This window comes from Pteropus vampyrus, unplaced genomic scaffold, assembly GCF_000151845.1.
Source record: "Pteropus vampyrus isolate Shadow unplaced genomic scaffold, Pvam_2.0 Scaffold98, whole genome shotgun sequence".
Taxonomy (NCBI): Eukaryota; Metazoa; Chordata; class Mammalia; order Chiroptera; family Pteropodidae; genus Pteropus; species Pteropus vampyrus.
Window position 1 is genome coordinate 542,804 of NW_011888879.1, and position 15,185 is coordinate 557,988.

Consider the following 15,185-nt stretch of genomic DNA (forward strand, 5'->3'; position numbering starts at 1 on the left):
CCCCAGAGCCTGCCAGAACTCACCCATGTTTCTGTGTTGGTTAAGATCCTTGAATTTTCTCTTCCTTTACATTCTTTGGACACTACCATCTTAGCTCCTTCACCTCTCTGGTAAATTCCTTTATCTCTTTGCCGGGTCCTCTTACATCTTCTAATCTCTAAATGGAGTTCTTCTGCAAGGTTCCTCTGAACTTCCCTCCACCCTTTCTCCCAGGGAGCTCTCGCCCACTCCCCTGGCTTCCTTCTATACTAAGAGTCTGCTCACCAAGCTCATTCAGTCACCTGCATTTCCTTATGCATCTCCTCCAAACGATGATCCAGCTTGGATACCTCCAGGAAACTCACTGGTAATGCAGGTAAGTTCCAAATTAATGTACAGTTGACCCTTGAACAACAAGGTTTGAACTGCACGGGTGAACTTATATGCAGATTTTTTTCCCCCCATAAATATACAGTTGTCCCTCCGTATCCCATCCCATAGATGGTTTTGCATGCATGAATACAACGAACTGAGGATTGAAAACAGTATTTTCCATCCACGGTTTAGAATCACAGATGCAAATGCCAACTGTATGCATCATTCTAGGCCATTTCATATGAGGGACTTGAGCATTCAGGAATTTTGATATCCACGGAAGTCCTATAACCAATGCCTCCTGGATACCAAGAGACAACTGCAGTTAAGTTTGGGGAGAGTCAGAAGTTATTTGCGATTTCCAGCTGCATAGAGTTTTGTATCCCTAAACACCTGCATTGTTCCAGAGTCCATTGTAGCTTTTCTTTAGCATCAGCAGCTATTCCCAATTTCCCAAATTCAGAAATAGTTACATAAGTTGTATATAAAGAAGCCAGAGGTTGTCTCATAGACCCGAGAATGGAAAGTACATGTGGAAAGCTGACTGCCTTCAAGGATCCAGGCAGCTGCTCCCAGGCTTGTTCCCAGAAGCCGTATCTGCATCTGCTTCCTCCTTCTCCGTCTTGCAGACTGGCTTCCTCTGCTCCTCGGTTATGTGAAAGAACGAGGTCAGTCGCAGGTCACCGACTGCACCAATCCCATCTTCAATCCCCCGGAGGGAGATGGACATAATTTTCTCTGTTTCAGTGCAAGCTGAGGAAGAGTTCGAATTGACCCATCTCAGGTCAAGTGCCCCTAGACAGGTGTAGTGGCCTCCACAATAACCGTGGAGGGATGATGGGGAATGGGCAGTCTCCAAAAGGAGGGAAAGTCCCATTCACAGAAATAGGAGGCATGCTAGGCCGCTAAGACAATGAGGTTCCAGGACAAGGACCCTTCTCTGTGATTAAGGGGCCAGTGCTTAGAGAAAAGGGTTAAAGATGTGGGGCAGACACTCCAAAATTTCACCTGGGTTAGAGGCCTTGGGGTCATTTTTGACTCTTCCCTCTGCCACCATCCACCCACTTCCCTAATATCTAATAAGACGCTAATTCCTATTACTACTTTCAACATACTTCCTGGTTGCCTCTCTGTTTCCTTTCTCACTCTAGTTCCCTAGTTCGGTCCTCATTGCCTAACTAGTGGAGTTATTCTCTAATAACTCCACTAGTTCACCAGACTTTCCCTTCCTCCTATTCACCCTACAGTCTTCCTAACACACCACCTGGAAGAGGTTGCATCACAGATTTAAAAACCTCCAGGGTCACCTGACTGCCTATAGAACTGCCTTTGGCTCGCTATTCAAGACCTTCTCCAGTTATGATCAGCATCATGAATTGCCTCTTCTGCATCTGTGACCTCCAAGGTCTTTCCATGGAGTCTCCCGGCCATGTGTCCAGGGATGAGTCCACATACCCTCAGCCTCAGGAGGAAGCTTGAATAGATTAAGTCCACCAGCCCGACCGCAGTGAGTGGTTCAGAAAACGTCACTGAGCTAGGTCCCCTCTAGCCAGCACATTCTCCAGGCCAGTGTCATTGGCTCAGGAGATGGCATGTGAGCCCAGATGACCCACCAGAGAGAACCTCGGGACTTCTGTTGGTCAGGCTGGGGTGCCAAGGCCTTTTTTCCTTCTGAACATGAATTGAGAAGCTTATAGGCTTAGGGGCTGCTACCAACCATCTTTGTTCTCAAGAATAGCTGAAAGCAGGGCAATTTGCCCAAAAACAATGTTCTGAAAGCCAAATAGCTGAAAGCCAATTTATGAATCAAAGTAAAAATATATGTATTTCATTGACTGTTTTAAAAAAGAATATTCCTTAAATTATGTCTTTAGCAAATCTGTCATTCAACATCCGACTCAGAGCCAGGCTAGTGGGTTTAGGATGACGCCTCCTTCGGAAGAAAAGTGGAAAGGCAGAAATGCAAGGTTCTGGCTGTGGCCTTTGAACTCTGGATTGGACCTTGTCTGAAGCCTGCCACACCTGAGGACTTTTCCCAAACATGAGCCAGTCCTTCCCGTAGGAGTTTAACCCGGGTTTGGTCGCATTTTCTGTCAAGTACAACTGAAAGCATCCGAACTGATACAACAATATGTCTTTCTGAATATTTCCAAATTCTGATCTTCTGATTATTAGCAAATAATCACTCGGCTCCAACCAAACCAGTCTACTCGCGTCTCCTGATACCCGCGCGACGTCATGATTGGTCTCTCGGCACTCCTCCCTCCAGCCCTTCTGCCCACGCCGTGTCCTCCCGGCCTTCCGGACAGGAGCTTCTCCGCTCCTCAGGCCGCCACAGCCCTCCGTGCTCCCTAAACGCCAGCTTTCTCGGCCCGAGAATCGAAGACTCACTTAAATTCCTTCAGAAGGACCTGAGGCAGCTCCCAGAGTCATCCCTCCCCATCGTCTCTCCTCGAGAGCCTCCTGGTCGCCTTCTCACGCTGTTCTCTCCTCTTCTCACGGGTCTGCTCTGTCCCCACCTCTGTGGATGGGCAGCCCCTTGGTCGTAGCTGTTCCCTCGCAATGTCACACCCCCACTTCTACCTCAGGTGCCCTCGCAGCTTCTGTTCCCTCGATGTGTGTCTCATTTTCTCCATGGGTCCAACACATATTTCCACGGAGAATCTGATTGGAGTAATTAATCCTTTGCCACTAGGCCATGCCAGGTCCCTGTAGCCTGCAGTTGGCCAGCTACTGGGTCAAGTGTTCACCTGTGGTCCAAACACTTGTGGGCAGGTGATGGATGGTACAATCCCATTGGGCTTCCCCCTCCCTAGGGTTGAGGGAAGGGAGGCCTGGCCACCTCGAGATGGACTGCGGGTCCAGCAGGACCAGCCTGGCCTTTCAGGACACAGGTACCACCCTATCAGCAGTCGGTCACACGCCCCATTTGTGTGCTGCTATATTGAGTCATTTAAAGTATTGTTTGACGGAGAGAGGTCTGGCTATGGGAGGTGAACACATGGTGTAACTATGCGTATGCCTTGCTGTTAAAGCATATGGCTGAAACTTATTGGATTTCATTAACCGATGTCGCCATAAATTAAAAAAATAATTAAAAATGAATAAATAGGGGTGGCTCCATAATGTAGTGGTTAGCACATCTGCTTGGCACGCAGAAGGTCCTGGGTTCGCACCCCAGGTGGAGCCACGGACAATACCCTGGGTGCGCCAGGCCCCCCGAGTGCACTAGGGGTGCCAGGCCCCGGGTGCACGCTGCGAGAGCGTGGGGGAAGACGCCCCGCCTTCAGAGATCTAGTTCTAAAAAAAAAAAAGGGAGAGAGCAACATCCGTAGGTCAGGGGTGGAAGGGGGGACGCTTAAAAAAGGGGGGAGAAAAATAAGTGAATAAATAATAAGGTGCGGTTTATTATCTGAATCTATATGTGCTTGTTTCTGATCCCTTCATGTAGATCATAAACGTCCTTAATAGAGACAATGCCCCTAAATATCTGTAATAAAATGATAACAATAAGTAATAGTTACCAAGCACTTACCATGTGCCAGGTACCATTCTAATGGCTTTATAAAAAAAAAATAATAACCCTGTCTAAGCCTCACCTGTTACTGTCCCCACTTTACAGATGAGGAAGTGGAGGCCGCGTCACACAACCAGTCAGAGGTTTCTGACTTGAACCCAGCCAGCTCGCTTCCAGAGTCTGATGATGGCTCCTCCTCCCGCTGGTGCTTTCTGCTTGTTTATTTCGATTGTGCATACTGTGCCGAAAAGGAAAAATGCCCTCTCTCTTTGTGTTCTTTAGTTCTCATTGGCCTATTTGTTCCAGGAAGACTTATTTTTTGGCCGAAAGCCTCTCTTTCACAGTCAGCACACTAATGCCAGAGAAATATCAACAGAGCAAAAGACAATCCATTTTCAAACCAAAAACTCCCTCTTGGCTCAAAGCAAGTTCATCAGCCAGATGCCCCTCCCTTCCCCCATGTTTTCCTGGCACTGCTTTGCAGAAATCTGGATGCAGGGGCCGTGTGCAAGGTGGCTTCTGCAGGCTTGAGCAATTGCTAGACAGACTGCGGGCCGGAGTGCCAGCCAGGAAATCATTTCAGCGGCCTCCATCTTCCCTTCATGCCAAGTTCAGGTGGCAGGGGAGGGGCGTCATAGCCTGGATTCTCTTGGGATGATGTCCAAGTACGCAGAAGCTGGGCATTAGGGTATCCCCACCGCAGCAGCTAATCCATTAACCCCCGGCACCCTCAGGTCCCCAGTGACACTCTCCTGCCAGAGGCGACTGTGCCTCGCTTCCCCCATCCCTGCCTCTCTGCCAGGGCTCAGGAGCAACAGGCTAAGGGCTATATGAATGCTTCCCCAACCTCCTCCTGAGGCAGAAACGGGCAGGTTTGTCCACATTAAAATAAAAAAGCGAAGGCAGAATTTGGGAGCCATGCAGGTCTTGCCGATTGCTGGCAGTCGGGGGAGCACTCACATTCTCTGCCAAGGTCTCCTCTGGCTCTAAGGCTTCTCTCCTCTCTCTCCCTCTCCTCCCACCACCCCAATCCCAATGGGCCAAGCTTTCTGTTCATTACCCAGACCTCCTCCACATCGCTTTCAGCCCTGCACGGAGTCCTCACGTCCTGGGGGATCTCCTGAATCCTGACTGGGACATCGACGTGATGGAGGAAAAGGGAAGAACTGTGGGCCAGAGGGGAAATGGAGGCGGAAGCAGAGAGTCAGCTGACAGTGCCAACGCGGAAGGCCTGCCTCAGGCCAGCAAAACCACACCGAGACCCTGCTGCCCAGTGCACCCCAGGACCTGCCAACAAGGGAAGACTTGCTAATGAAAGGGATAGGGGGAGATTCTGGAGGAAAGAGAACGAGAACCCCAACCCACCCTCTCTCCGTTCCTTGCTCTCTCCCGCCTTTCCAGCTACTGACCCCCTTAGTCGTTCCTCTCTCTTCTCCCGAACAAGGACAGAACAGTGACTGGGGACGTCTCATCTGGAAGCAACCTGAGGCCTCATCTTGTCCAGCACTATCTTCTTAGAGTTGAGGAAACTGAGGCCCACAGAGGGGTCATGTCTTGACCAAGGTCACACAGCTAATGAGCGGTAAAGCTAAGATAAAAAATAAGTACTCGTGCCAAATGACGCTTAATTGATCCACCTGTACAATAATCCCCCGCAGAGACTCACGGGCCAGTTCCCCAATACAGTGTGAGGAACCTTCAAACCTGCATCAGTTTGTCCTGTCATAGATGCTTTTACGCCCCGTCACCATTCTTCGCCGTCGTAGGCGACACCCCCAAAGCAGGTCGTCCCGTGTGGGACCGTGGTCAGGGAGGCGGCAGCCAGCACCACGGCCCCTACACCACACACAGCCTCGGTGCTTTCTGCACTCTGTGACCTGTCAGCCAAGCCAGGTCCTGACTGTGCTCTGGAGTAGGCACAAGCCCAGGGGCCACAGTCCCCTCGGCCACAAGCCAGCTACGCTGCCTGGGACCCCTGCCTTCTGCCCTCCAGGCTTTCTGCCCTCTGCTGGGCTTTGGGACACTTTCAAGGGTTTGTTCTGCATCTCTCTCCTCACCTACTATTGTTTCCCATTTAGTAGCTATGTGGGGACCGTATCGACACCCTCCCTTCCCGCACCGGGAACACTATAGAAAGACCTCCCCATACCTTGTTCTCTGACCCAAATGAACAGGCCGCCATTTTGAAATCCCAGCAAATCTATAAGTGACGGAATGGAAGCCGTATTGTCTTCTGGGCTCTACTCAGGCCCAGAATTGTGACGTCTCAGTCCTGTAGGGGAGTGCTGGCGGATGGGGATGGGGATGAGGGGGAGGGCATCCAGGCTCGCTTCAAACTGTCTTAGAAAAAGTCAGGATGAATGTCCTAGGGAAAGGCTATTAATAGGCCTCCTTCCACACGCTCAGCTTTCCGGGGCTGGAGCTCTGTGAGGATGAGTCAGCAGATGGAAAGGCTAACGGTGAACCTCGAGAAGCAGAACCATCTCTCCGGCAGGGGAAGTAGAGGCTATGAGACTGCACTTTTCACCAACCTCTGCCTTGGCCCCGCCCCACCCTCCTTTGAGTGTGTGATCTGCTCAGCTTGGGCGTTACTGGTGTTGTCGGTTTCAATTCTGAAACCAGAATTAAATCAGCAGAAACACCCAGACAGTCCCTCCTCCCACTTCCTTTTACGTTCTCTTCATTGACGAAGCCACCGGCCGGGGAAGAGGGCCCATCCGTGCAACATGGAGGGCTGGCTGCTTGAGCAGTATGTAGGCCCCTCTACGCACCTATCTACCTGCTGGCTCACTTTGAGATGAGCTGTCGATGTAGATTAGACACACACTGTTGAACCCCAGGTCCTGTGACAGGTGATCTTACATATGTCCTCTTCACAGTCACCCCGTGAAGCCGATACATTGATATCTGTCTTTCATAGATGAAAAATCAAAGCCGAGAGAGATTAAGCTATTTGCCCAAGAAGCCAATATCATCTATCAAGTGTATAGAACATGCCAAGGGCTTGTGTACTGTTTTTTAAAGATAACTAAAGATCCTCATTTTATAGATGAGGAAACCGAGGCTCAGAGGGACTGAGGCAACCTAAGAACTAGCAGCACCATGACTTGATTCTGAGTCTGCTTGACTCCCAAGCCAGTGCTCCCTCCTGGATACAGGATATCAGGGACTCCAGCCATGTCTCTGCCTCTAAGTCCACCACACCCACTGCCTCTCCAGGGAAGGATTTGCCTTGCATGCCCCGATTGAATGCCTATCAGTCTAGGGGGCAGGGGGGTGGGGCAGTATCAGTGCTGGCAGACTGGCCTCTGGACAGACCTTCCCTTATCACAAATTACCCCTTTGCACCTCCATCCTCTGAAAAGGGGGGTGGGTGTGGGAACCGGGCGGGACCAATCCCAAGATGTTGGTTCAGGAGAGCGAAAGTTAAAAGACTAGCCTAAAAAGAACACTTTCCTGAGATCAAACACATGACGATGTGAGCAGAACTCATTGTCAGCCCCAAGTTTAAATGAAGTGGCCTTAAAGGTAACAGGTATATAACATCAACCTGCCAATTTTTATCATGTCATAGAAGTTCTGCGGTTCATGATTGGTACCTTTAGATGTAGGAATATTTGACTCTCAGGAAAACTGTGTATAGATAGGGTAGTGAGGAGACAAACAAGGGTCTCGATGAGCATTTTAACCTCTGATTTCTAAGACACTGCAAGTGGTGAGGACAATGAGAGAGTCAGGACGTTTTTAACACCAGGGAAAGCACAATATGTCGGTGCTTCTTGAGCCTGTTTCTCCAACTACCCTATCAGAATAGCCCTTCTCTTCCCTGCTTTAATTTTTTTTCATAGCTCTCTTCTCTAACTCACTTTACATTATGTATTAACGTGTTTGTTTTTTTCTCTCCCTCGTCCCCCACAAGAATTTTAGCTCTACAAAAATAAGGACTTTTTTTTTTTTTTGTCTGCTACTGTTCCCCAGAGGCTAGAACATATAAGAGGCCCTCAGTAAAGATGTGTTGGATGAATGGATGGATGGATGAATGAATGAATGAATGAATGAATGAGTGTACCTTGGGGGGTTATTTAACCACATATAGATATCCTCCATGTCAGTTTTTCTGGGGAGTGGGTGTCAGAGTCCTCTCAACCTGACCTCCCTGACTCAGGGTCAGCTAGGTGGAGAATCGCTTTTGAGGATAGGACGAAGGGGCTGATTCTTGAGGAAGAGCCCCCTGTTGACACTCATTAAGACCTAGACAGAGGATGCAGGAGACACAGCTCCCACCCCATCCCAAGGAGATCCCTATTGTTGAGTTTCCCCACTGGACTGTGGCAATGTCTGAAGCCAGCTGTGAAGAGCAGGGAAACTTTCTGGAAAGCGTCCACCCCAGATGACTATGTGCCATCTAGCTACCCACCCCCAGCCTAAGCCCTCCCACTGCCCCAGCTAGGCAGTGCATACACAGGAGGCAGACGCTGGCAAGCCTTGCCTCTATTCCCCAGGCATGTGGGTAACAAGACGCTTGGCATGCTCAGATGAAAGGGGGCTCTCCTTGCAAAGGGCCTGGTTGCACAATTCCACTGAGCTCCCTGGAATGGGAAGCTAGTCCCTCTCAACTCGTGATTACCACTGTGGAGATTAAAGGCTTCCTGTCGAGAGAGCAGTTCCCCTGAGCCAAACAACACTGGAGGCTGGCCGGCCGCCATATTGTCAGGGCTGCTCTTGGCAGCCAGGGCTGGAGTGGCAGGCTCTTTCCTTGGCCAACCAGCCTGTGGCAAGTCAAGGTGCCCAGGCTGGAAAAGTCCCTCAGTGAGCACAGCGCTGAGGCCTGAGTGCTTTCTCGGCCCCCTCAGCTCCAGTTCTGCCACCTCGACGAGAGCAGCTGCCTTGGTGCGTCCAATGGGGACAGGCTGAAGGGCCTCGCTCAACCACCTTTCCCAAGGCACCCTGAGAATTTCTGATGTGTACTAGAGAGGGAAGAAGGGCACGCTGGGGGGACTAGCTCAGGGTTGTGTGAGGGCTGGGGAAGGCCTGTATTTCCTGAGCTTGCCATGTTCAAGCCAGAAGGGGCCTGAGCCAGTCAGACCCTGGTCTCCTAGCTTAGTGCCCCAAACTGGCTAAAGATCAGATGCGTCTGGAGCTCCTGGTAAGGAAGCAGATCTCAGGCCCCACCTTGTAAATTCCACCTCAATATATCTAAAGTAGGGCCTAGAGATCTGGGTTTCTATGAAGCCCCTAGATAATTCTGATGCAGCCTGCTCTGAGTGCACCTGAACGGGGAGAGGCAAACAGGATCACTGGGTGAGGAGTCAGAAAACAGGACTTGGGCCTCAGCTCTGTAAGGTGACTTTGGGGAAGTCACTTCATTTTTCTGGGCTTCAGTTACCTTGTCAGTGAAGTACGGTGCTTGACCAATTTGCCCCTATCCTCGGAGTGTGGCTCAAGAAGATACGTGGCTGATCACTTCTTCATCCGCAAATTCTGTGGTACTTTCAGACCACTGCCATGGCCGTGGTCCTAAGGAATGCCCTGACCGTTAGGCCAACCTTAGCTGGAAGGAAGAAGTACTCGGGGGGCTCTGATATAACAGTGACAGTGTCATATTTTATTCAAAGCCAGGCTCTGAGCGAAGCACTTTATCCTCGCTACCTCGTTTAATCTTCACGACGGCCCTCCAAGGCAGCACTTACCCACAGAACTTTCTGCCTTGAGGGAAATAGTCTATGTCTGTGCTATCCAATACAGTGGCCAGATCCCTGTGTGGCTATGGAGCATCCGAAACGTAGCTGGCAGAACCAAGAAAACGAATTTTGTTCATCTTAATTTTAAACAACCATACCTGGCAACTGGCTATTGTATTGGCGAGCCCTGCTCCAAGATGTGGACTAGTATTACTGGCAGCTTCAGGATGACAGAGCAGGATTAGAGAAGAAGCAAGGTGACAGAGTGGTAGAGCTGGGATTCAAATCCGGATCTGAGAGACTCCGGATCTGGTGTCTATGCTCTAAGCACTGTAGTATTTGCCAGCATGAGTCCCACCAAGTCTGGGGGGCAGGACTCCTGTCCCAAACTGGCCTCTGAGAGGCCAGCCAACACCTCTCTCAGCCTCTAGTGGTCTCCGAGGTCCTGACAGCTCCAACACCCTAAGCCTGTGTGTTTGGGGTGGGGGCATGGAGACAATATAGAAAATATTCTGCTATCTCTAGCCTCCCAGATGCAGAACCATCAGTGTCCACCCTTCCAGGCCCCTCATACCACAGTTCTCACAATTCACTGGTCTTCCCCATGACCCAACTGTTGGAGCCTTCTGAAGATGGACTACTCACGACACTTCTATGATGTAAATAGTATACTCATTCTACAGATGAGGAAACTGAGGTTCAGAGGGACAGAATAACTTATCCGAGGTCTCACGGCATGATGAGTGGGAGAGCTAGGAACTGATCTCAGATCTGTGTGACTCCAGAGGCTGAGCTCTTAACTTCTGCTGCGTGTGGTCCCTGAGGTGGAGGAGAGGCCCCAGGGACTTATTTGGCTGAAAGTTTGTTTTGGCTCCAAGGCACCCCCACTCCCAGCAGGATCCTTCCATTCTACCCGAATCTAGCAGGGACTCCGTTCTGCCACAGGCCCAACCTTCAGGTCCAATGCGGCTCAAGACCTTCCAGTACCATGGCGGCCCAGTAAGAATCTAGTGCGCGGGAGCCCCTGGCTAGAAAATAAAGGGGATGTAAGCCAGCTGGTGGGGGCCAGCCCTCCTCACCCAGGAGCCCAAACATACCCCACGTGGGACAGAGGGTTTCATTCCTGAGGGGACCACACAGTGTCCTCTGGCTCAAGGCAACCCCCTGCCCAACAACCAGTGTCCCTGTTGGAGCCAAGTTCCTGACAAAGGCTCAAAGGCCACGTCCAGCACCCTCAATGGTTGAGAATGTCTCCCTCACCCACAGAGGCAGAAGCCACCCACACCCACAGTGAGACCTGTGTTTCTGGGGTCGGCTCTGCGGAGTCCCCAGAGTCTCACGTGCCGTGACCACACAGTGTGCTTATGTGCACTTGTAGGCACGAGCACACTCATGACATGGCGTCAGAGAGCAGAGACAAAGGCTGGAAGCCATCAGTCCTTTTAACCAGAGGGGATTCTCTCTCGGGACTTGGAGAAAGTGCTCCAGAAGCCCAACGCTGGACTTTCTGGAAACATAATCTCTCCATCTTACCGGTCATCCCTCTAGGACAGAATCAGGATCAGCTCAAAGCATGCCTTATGGGGAGTGCAGGGTGGAGCAGGCTGAGATCCTCCTTACACACTCACACTCACCACATACACACCCCATTCATACCCACCACACATGCTCAGCACACATGCGTGTGCACACAGGCTCACACCCTCACAGATTCATTCACATGTCATCACGCACACACATAACACACACACACACTGACACTCATGCTCATGCTTACACTCACACACACCCACACTCACACAGTCACACTCTTACACACCACACACTCACACACGCAGACTGAGCACGGGGGCGGGTGTCTAGAGCAGAGGCAGGACCTAGTCTGTTGTTGTTTCCAAGAGTGTGGAGGAAGTAGGCTCTGCCCGCCCCCATCCCCAACTCTGCTCTTGGAGACAGCTGGGGACAAAGGGAGGCAGAGAACCATCCAGAAGGGCTTCCTCAGCCTGGGCAGGGAGGTGCCGCCTTGACGCTGGTCTGGACCACCACGGGAGATCTCTGGAGCTGCCCTTTCTTCCCCTTGGCCTCCCCTGCTGTCCCGGGGGCCTCCCTGAGGCTCCAGCCCCACTGCCATCTGCAGCCTGGTCAGGGCTGCATGGATTGCTGTGGAGGAAAAGATGGAGCTAGGAAGAGGAAGAGCGTATTCCCCAGGGGATTAGGGAAAGCCCACAATGGAAAGAACTCCAGCTCGCTGCTCTTTTCTTGGAGATGAGTCTCTATTCACCGCAAGGACAGAGGGCCTGGGTGTCAGGGGAGTAATATCCCTGTGTCTCCCCTACGGTCAGTGCTGCCTGTGCCCTTAACCATGAGCCAGGTAGAATGCTCTCCAGCCTGATTAGCCAGAGACCCCGGTGTTTCACAAACAGGCCCCTCGAAGCTTCTCAACCAGCCCCAGGAAACCTACCCACGCACCCTGGAGCTGCCTAAGAAGCTTCTGGCTTTGAAACACAGCTTTGTAACCTTTGTTACAGCTGGATCTCCAGGTGATGGCCTTCAGCCCCAGACCTCTGCCCTAGGCCACTTGTCCACCCCAGGACCCGAACTTCTTCCTGACATGCATACCTGTGGCCCAGGCCTCCCTGTGCACTGGCCCAGCAGCCTTGGCCTTACAAACAGGAACTGTATCTTAAACGGTCCCTGGATGTCCACAGGTCTGGAGTCCCAGCCTTGGATGCCCCCACCTCTGGGTCCTGCACATTCTCCTCCCCTCCTTTTGTTCCTGCCTGTGTTCTTGCCAAGGACTGCAGGGGGTGGGGAGGGTGGGCGTGGCGGAAGGCTTCTGCTCAGCAGGCTCGCTTGGCCCTCAGATTCCGTCCTCCATTCCCAGAACCCCCTGCAGCCCTCGGCATCTTGCGTCCTTTTCATACATCCTGGATGGAGAAGGTCCCTCTTCTGGATCGCTGGCCGGAGCTCCCAGCCTGCACCACGATTGTGTCACAGCGCTCAGAGTCTACAGCTCCAGCCCAAACCTGCTGCGAGTGTGGACAGGAGAGCCCTGGTGGCTGCTCGAGAAGGGCCTCTCCCCTCTCAGGGAAGCGAAGCGAAGAACCTCGATTCTGATGGGAGGGGCAGGCCTGTTGCATCTGATCAGGGAAACCAGGAAGATGGGGAATTCCAGCATCCCTCATCATTAGCCAGAGACTTCACAGCTCAGTGAGCTCGGTGACCATACCTGGCAAAGCACCCTAAGGAAACCCTATGCTTCACGACAGGTATTCCAGAGTCTGGGCCTGACCCTAACATGAACACGTTTTCCTTTCTTTAAACTTATTAGCAGCAGCTCTTTATATCTAGAGCCTCTCTTCACCCCTCCCCCCTCACCACCCTCACTCCCTTGGCCTGGCTGTCTGGGCCCCATGTTAATGAGACTCTGCCTTGCTCAAGCTTTCTTTGATCCAGGTTTTAATGAGCTCAGCCCTCCCCAGCCAGGCGCCTGGGCCAGGAGAGTCAGCTCCTTCCCAAGGTGCAGCTGGGAAGGGAAGGCTGCAGAGGGTTTTGGTCTCTCTGCTCATCATGGGTCTCAAACTGTTATTGGGATTCCAGAATACTTTGAGAGTTGGCATGGGTCCCCTCAAGGTGCAATCACCATAGGTCCCCCAGAGTGAAGAAGCTGGGCTTACCCCCACCATGCTAGGCAGTGCTACTCATTTATTCACTCATTCATTCAACCAACACATATCTATTGAGTACCTACTTAAGGAGGAGGTAGCCTACTGGAGATGCCCAGGAAGAGAGGACAGATTCGATGGAAGCACAGGGTTGGAGCAGGCAAGGAAAGTAGGGTCTGATATTCACTCCTGGAAAATGTCAAGTGCATTAGCTCCCTGGATTGTAAGCTCCTGAAACCTGTAGGAAAGACACCATTATTATTATTATTATTTTAAGTTTCTAGAGTCTAGCTCTAAAACTAATACATAAGGATTCCTTTATAAAGGATTAATGGCTAAATGAACAAATGAATGCACAAATGAAGGAATTGTGGTTCTGAGTTTATGCCCTATTGTTTTCCAAAAGGAGGTCTCCAACTCTGGGAGAACAGGAAGAGGAAGGGAGGCACCTCGTGCATTCCTGCCTCCCCCTTTCTTTTTAATGATTATGATTATAGAACTGAGCTGGAAGGTAGGATGCTGAGACAGGGCAGACAAAAGTGACAGGGAGCGAAGAGTCAATGGCGGCCTTGGTGTTTATTTAGAATAGGTGAATGGGAATGGCAGTGACCTTGGGGTTACTGTCATTCTCATGCCTCTGCAAACCTTCCAGAGGAATGACATTTTTTTCTGGTCTCTCCCATCCTTCTAGAAGCCCTTGGCACTACTCTACAGCATCAGCATGTGTGCGCACGTGCGCGCGTGTGTGTGTGTGTGCGCGCATGTGTGTAAATATATCAACTACCACAAAACTCAATTCAGTTCCAGTCAACCAACATGTACCAAACTTTTACCAAGGGCCTCCTTAGAATAAATATATAAAATGTGGACCCCTGCTCACAGTCCAGTGGGGCTGGCAGACAAGAAATCAAAATGTTAAATACAGTGTGGAATATACAAGCAGGATGGTCCTTCACTTAGCCAATCTGATCGAGTCTATCGTGAAATGGGAAGCTCCATGAGGACAGGAACTTGTCATCATGTTCCCAGGGACTGGACTTCACACAGAGGCGGAGAAGAGACTCAGTGACTATAGCTGGAACAAATGAATGCCAAATATGAGCTGACTTCAGGAACCGAAAAACCAGGAAGTAGAAAAATCAAGATAAGAAACCAGAACAACTGGCCCCAAAGGAAATGGAGTTAACTCAGGGAACTCTAAGATAATTCTACTTTATAATTTCAGATCAACCCAAGAAGACACGATGGCATCTGTAAACCAGAAAGAGGTTGATAAGGAAAAGGAACAATTGAAGAAGAAAGGTGCTTGGAAATTAAAACTGTGATTGCTACAATAAAATATTTAATATGAGGGCTACTGGAAAAAGGTAAACCAATCTTCCAGAATATAAACTATCAAAAAATAGAGACAGAGAATCAATCTAAAAAGCCCAACATCCGAGAAAGACAATAAAGGGGGGAAATTATCGAGACATTTTCCTAAATCTGAAAAAGGATTCAAACCTTCCAGTTTGAAAGAGCCCAAATACTATACAGCATGAATGGGTAGGAAAAGAGAACCCACGAGAGACGCCTTTTCCCAAAATTACCTGGGGCCTTCGTATGCAAAGACAAATTTTGACCACAGACCTTCAGCAACTCCCGCCTGCCATATTTCTACCGGTGGACAGGGCCCTGAGTCATTCCAGCTGGATAGGGCAGAGGCAGGCTTGTGTGGACATTATTCTTGCTTATTGTACGGGCAATAAAAGCAACTAGACTAGGCTTGCCAATCTATTTATATTCTTATAGCCATTCCTCCTGCAACTGCCCCCACACACCATACGACCTTCCTCTGAAAGGTTTAAACACATGGAGTCTAGAGCCACCCTGAGTGGGTTTGAATCCTATCTCGGCCTTTTACCAGTTATGGCAAGTTACTTAACCGTTCCGTGCCTCAGTTTTCTCATCTATAAAATGGGAAGGAAA

At 50.5% G+C, this 15,185-nt stretch overlaps 1 non-coding gene across 1 annotated transcript; it reads left to right on the forward strand.

The window, feature by feature from the left end:
* The first annotated feature begins 3,470 nt into the window (after positions 1-3,470).
* On the forward strand, positions 3,471-3,544 carry TRNAA-GGC. Its single transcript has one exon. It is a non-coding gene; the product is annotated as a tRNA-Ala (tRNA).
* The last annotated feature ends 11,641 nt before the right edge of the window (positions 3,545-15,185 follow it).